General features: G+C 38.0%; 1 non-coding gene across 1 annotated transcript; it reads left to right on the top strand.

Annotated features, from left to right (window-relative positions):
- Window positions 1-593: 593 nt before the first annotated feature.
- Window positions 594-700, top strand: LOC127117103 (small nucleolar RNA R71). Its single transcript, XR_007801863.1, has one exon. It is a non-coding gene; the product is annotated as a small nucleolar RNA R71 (small nucleolar RNA).
- The last annotated feature ends 5,415 nt before the right edge of the window (window positions 701-6,115 follow it).

The raw sequence follows: 6,115 nt of genomic DNA, 5'->3' as shown, positions 1-6,115 counted from the left end.
GGCCTGATATAAAGCTCTCCATGATCTTCTCAAGGTTAGACTTCTAGGGCACAACTTGCATAGGTTGATTTGGTTTTTGGGCTTGATAACCTTGCGGTCTCTAAGGTGCATGATTTTGGATAGGGTTCTGGTTTTTATAGGAGAAATTTGGATGATTCTTCCATCCAGGGTTGCAAGTGTTTGAAAATGGGTTACCTTGGGTGTAATTCACTTGGTCGGTGTTCAGGTCGTTCAAAAGGTTACACTCCGCCGATTCGTGTCCTTTAGATCCACAGAGTTCGCACTCTGTGTGGACTACCGCTGTGGTGTTAGTGTTTGTAGACATATGTTCGATCCTAAGGGCTAAAGCGTCCATTTTAGCCTGCATCATGTCCAGAGAGCTTATCTCATGTATTCCACCTTGGGTCTCCTTTTGCTCTATTGATGCTCATTCAGTTCCCCATTGGTAATGGTTTTGGGCCATATCCTCAATTAGGTCACAAGCTTCAGGGTAAGGTTTGTTCATCAGCGCGCCACCTGCGGCAGTGCCGATGCTCATCTTGGTGTTATAATGGAGTCCATTGTAGAAGGTATGAACGATCAGCCATTGTTCTAGGCCATGGTGTGGGCAGACTCTTAATAGCTCTTTATATCTCTCCCAAGCTTCAAAAAGCGGTTCTCCTTGGTTTTGAGTAAACCTAGTTATTTGGTTTCGAAGAACAACAGTCTTACTAGGGGGAAATATCTAGCAAGGAATACTCTCCTAAGGTCTTCCCAGGTAGTTATTGAATTAGTTGGAAGTGAATCTAACCATGAACATGCTGTATCCCTGAGGGAGAAAGGAAATAATCTCAAACGGATCGCATCAGGTGAAGCTCTATTAGATTTAAAGGTGTCGGCTAGTTTGATAAAAACTTTAATATGTTGATTTGGGTTCTCAGTAGCGAGACCCGCGAATTGGTTCTGTTGCACTAATTGCAACAAAGACGGTTTTAGTTCGAAATTGTTAGCAGGAATAAGGGGGTTTACTATACTCGAACTAGGTTCCTCGTCAGAGGGTTGGGAAACTTCCTTAAGAGGTCTCCGATCGCGATTCTCGGCCATAGCTTTCTTAATTCGGATGAGTAAGAGGCGTGTACGAGTATAACGTTCGGGTTCCGCTAAAGGATCTACTAAATTTCCAGTACTACGGGTTCTTCGCATTTAACGGCTAATAATTCCTTAGTCTAGACGGTGTAACAACAGGGTACGAAATTTGATGAAGTTGGTCCCCGACAACGGTGCCAAAAACTTGATCGGTGAATTCGCAAGTGCACAAATCGCGTCAAAGTAATATACAAGAATATCGATCCCACAGAGACCAAATCGTCAACCTATCGATTACTATCGTTACGATGTTTATCTAAGACGGTATAAAAGAGATATTGGGGTTGCAAAATAACGGTAAATAATAAATGCAGTGCGGATAAAGACAGGTTTGAATGTATATCAAGTCAGTTAAGTGATGTTTCGATTGTCTAAATAGAACTACTTATGAGGCAATATTTTCTACTCTTGAAAATAATCCATTTAACAGGAACTGTCGCTTTTGCGTATTCAGAACCGAGTTTACCCTTAAATTAAGGACTTTTATTGTCACTTATAAAAGGTGCGCAGAACGCTAAAGTAGTAAACTTATTTTTAAGAAGTAAGACTCATAAACTTAGTTGAAAAGTGATTTTGATTTGGAAAGTTTTACCCAAGGAGTTTCCTGATTTCAAATCTATCAACGCGCACTACGCCAAAAACTGGAATAGACAACGCACCTTAGAGGGCGTTTTATTACAAAAGCGCACTCTAAAGTGAAGAGAAAAGATAAGGAGCGAACAACTGGAATAGACAGCGCACTTTAGAGGGCGCTTTTGTAACAAAGCGCCCTCTAAAGTGAAGCGAAAAAATAATGAGGAAATGGAGGGACACCAATAGAGCGCGCGTTTATGAAAGCGCCCTCTAAGGGTACCCTTAGAGGGCGCTTTTAAAAAAGCGCTCTCTAAGTCCATGTACATTTCCAGTTTATAAGGCGCTTTTGGAAAGCCTTAGAGAGCGATTTTAGAAGCGCCCTCTTAGGCCCCCTTTAGAGGGCGCTTTTTTTACACAAGCGCCCTCTAAGGTCCCCTTTAGTAAACATTAAAATTATAACATATACTGCATGTCTCTTTATTTTCCCTCGTTATATGCTATTTCGTTTACGTAACTGGGTTTTCTCTCTACTGCGATTACTCTCTACTGCGATTACTCTCGTCCTCAGTTCGTTCTCCCTCCCTCACCGTCGTCGTCGCCGTCGCCTTTTTCTGCTGCCGCGTTCACGTTCTCTGAGTTATCTGCGTCCACCGTCGCTGTTCACTTTCTTCTCCATCGTTACCGTCACCTTGAAGGTATTTCTCTCAATAGTTTGTATTTTCAGGTGTTTGATTAGGGCATTTTCTAAACTGAGTTTTACATTTTGTGCATTATGTTGATTAATGTTGTTTAGGGCAAACGAGCACTATATGGTGTTCATGAGCACCTTGTTGAAAATCATTTTTTGTTATTTTTTTGTGTATGGTTTTGATCACTAAATGTTGTATGTTGTATGGTTATGTAAGGTTTTTTATTTCTGATTGAAAACTGATGTCATTTGGAGTGTGTTTGAGCTTGTGCTTGGAAGTTTGATGATTATGGATGCAAGTTTGTTCATGTTCCAAACACCATAAGTTTGCATTGGTCTTTTGTATGCAGTAGGTGTGTGTGAGTTTGTATTCAATAATGATGAAAAAAAGAGAGAGTTTAGATTGTTGTAACATGAGAGAAATGGAAGGTATATGAATGTGTTTTTTGTATAGCTTCACGAATATGGTCATTGTCTTACTTGGATCTTATTGAATCATTTCTATATTACAGATAAAATGGCTAGTAACCAAGACGATACCCATGACGCGAGTAGATCACGTAACAATGTTGAAAATGAAATCAAACGAGGATTGACTATTATGAAGTCAATCATTCGTGCAAGAGACAAGGGTGAAAAATTCGAAGTACATTGGAGTGCTGAAGACCAACTAATTGAGCCTAACGGTTCAATGTTGGCAAGTTACATTGGTTTCCTTGTTCGACAACATATTCCGATTACATGTGATAATTGGAGAAGTCCGGAATTGAAGGTTGGAAAAGAAAAAATATGGTCCGAGATACAGGTACTTACCATATATTGTTATATGTTTTTTTTGTTGACTATTTGTTGACCATATATTGTTATAATATTACTTATAATAACACACTCCATGTGTATGTTTTTTAGAGATCCTTTCACATCGATGAAAGCCGGCAAAAATATTGTATTCAATTGGCCGGAAAAAGACTCTGAGGATTTCGATCCTTTTTGTCCAACAAATTTCTCAAGGATGAGGAAGGAAAATTTGTTGAAGCAGAACGGCCAATGAAGTATGCGGAGATTATTTCAGCCGAAGAATGGGATAACTTTGTCGCCAAACGAAGAAACGAAAAATTCCATGTAATGTCTATTAATTATGGTATTATACAATTGTTAAGTTACTTGGTTCTGATATGCCTTAAACTTTTTTATCCAGGAAGTAAGCAACAAAAATCGGAAAATGGCATAAAAACCCGCGTATCCGTACAAAAAAGGGCGTACGGGATATGCACGGTTACAACAAAGAATTGTGAGTATATTCAAATGCTATGAGCTTATACATTGTCACAATATTTTATAATTGATGATCTTATAATCTGATTCAATGTGTAGCTAGCCGAGGAGAAAAGTGACGCAACATCTCTTCCGGAGCACGTATTGTGGAAGGCTGCTTGGGTTGGGAAGGATGGGGCTGTCGTTGAAGCGGTTCAAAATGTTTATGACGAATGTGTAAGTATATATAACATTATTTCTTTAATTATATCGAAAATTTTGTTAGACATATAATTCATTTTTAATCTCCTCTAATAATATTTCAGGAGACTTTATCCCAAACCTTACCTTCAACCGAGGTCCAGGATTGCAGGAGCCTACTTAGTCGAGTACTAAATGTTCCTGAGTATTCCGGTCGTGTGAGGGGTAAGGGTTTTAGTGTGACTCCGTCGTCATTTTATAAAAAACCAAAAACAAAAAATCCTACCAACAAAGAGGTGATGGAGACCTTGACGGAGTTAAGGGCACAAGTACTCGAACTGCAAAAGGAGAATGCAAGGTATAAAGAGGAAAGACGCAGTTCCGAGGCAAACGATACTAGTGACCGAGCTAGTATCAATTGTCAACCGAAATTTCCCGAGGTAATTATATATGTTATTATGAAATTAAAATAGCACTTTTTTACTTGACACATATACATGTTAACAATAACATATTTATTATTGGTTTAGGGCATTACACCTTGTCAGTTGTATCTATCGTCACCAACTTATCGCATAGTTGGCAAGGGAAAAGTGCACAACACTTCGGGTGAATTACTTCACCATAATCCCCTCCCGGTGGGATATATGAAAGTTTCGGTTGACCTTGTATTAAATACGGACGCGCTTCTACCATTACCTGACGTTGTTTCAGAGACAACGTTGATGCGAGATGCAGTCGGATCCTTTGTTGGATGGCCGTCAGATCTAATTTTCCCAGATGTCGAGGTATATATGTTCTAAATGATTATGAATATTTAGTATTCACATTTCAATTCAGCTACAATTATGATATTTAATCAATCCTTATTACATGGTAATGTTAGACTCCTACAAGACCCACACATAAAGCTGGTAAAGGGATTTCAAGACGCATCGAGTTGGTTGCATCTCAAAAAGAGGTACAAATATATATACCCATTGAATTATATACGCAACGATTCTGTTGCATCACAAAAAGTCATGATTTAATTTATATGAATTTTTAGGTTCCCGATCGAATGTTGAAAAAAGCTGGTAAGGATATTCCAACGAAGTCCGAGACAAAAACAAATCCTAAATCTCAAAAAGAGGTACAAATGTATATACCCATCGAATTATATACACAACGATTCTGTTGCATCACAAAAAGTCATGATTTAATTTATATGAATTTTTAGGTTCCCGGTCGAATGTTGAAAAAAGCTGGTAAGGATATTCCAATGAAGTCCGGGACAAAAACAAATCCTAAATCTCAAAAAGAGGTACAAATATATATACCCATTGAATTATATACACAACGATTCTGTTGCATCACAAAAAGTCATGATTTAATTTATATTTTTAGGTTCCCGGTCAAATGTTGGACAAAGCTAGTAAGGAAATTCCAACGACGTCCGGGACAAAATCTCAAATTATGATGCGTCTTGAGAAAATGGTGGAAGAGTAAGATATTATGCACGGCGCCATCCGTAGTGTAGATATGGATGAAGGTGTTTTCGGAATTGCTCATTCCGAATTAATTGCAAAGAAGGACATGCAACAACTTTTTGAACACGACGAATTGGGCATCGCTGTCATTCATACATACATATGGTACTCCGATCAATCTATTATTTACTTAGTTGAACAATTTATTTACACATTTCAATGAGTAGTCTAATGTTTATTATGTTTCTATTTAAGGTATATGTATGACACATTGATGCGGGGAACTGAATTGTGTAACCGATTCAATTTTATTGCTGTTTCCCGTGTCAACACAACGTTTATAACGAAAAATCCAACATCCGTAATGAATGAACTAGTCGATAGATTCATGGTGGCCGGCGATAATACTACACCCAGTTTGTATTTTTTACCGTTTAATTCTGGCAACGGGTTAGATTTTCTTTCTAATAATTTCATTCTAATCTATATATATCTTTTACGTAGAAAATTTTCATGCATCTAAATTTTTGTTTTATTTTACAGTGGTCACTGGGTGTTGGTTGCTATGGATCTTTCGAGACTAATGGTGTATTATCTCGATTCGTTACCGGGTGATTGGAGTAAATATCCGAGTATGAAGAAGACGATTGACGCGTAAGTGAAATTCCCCTAAATATTCGTGCGTATTTGTATATTTAATTATGTCTGTCAGATTGATCTCAATATACGTTTTTATTTTGTTAGGGCAATACTAAAATTTAGATCGAAAAAGAATTATCGTAATAGGAAGGACATTACCTGGGTC

The sequence above is a fragment of the Lathyrus oleraceus genome, chromosome 1, assembly GCF_024323335.1.
Source record: "Lathyrus oleraceus cultivar Zhongwan6 chromosome 1, CAAS_Psat_ZW6_1.0, whole genome shotgun sequence".
In the NCBI taxonomy this organism is placed as follows: Eukaryota; Viridiplantae; Streptophyta; class Magnoliopsida; order Fabales; family Fabaceae; genus Lathyrus; species Lathyrus oleraceus.
The sequence above is the reverse complement of the archived record's forward strand: the minus strand, read 5'-3'. Positions and strand labels throughout refer to the sequence as shown.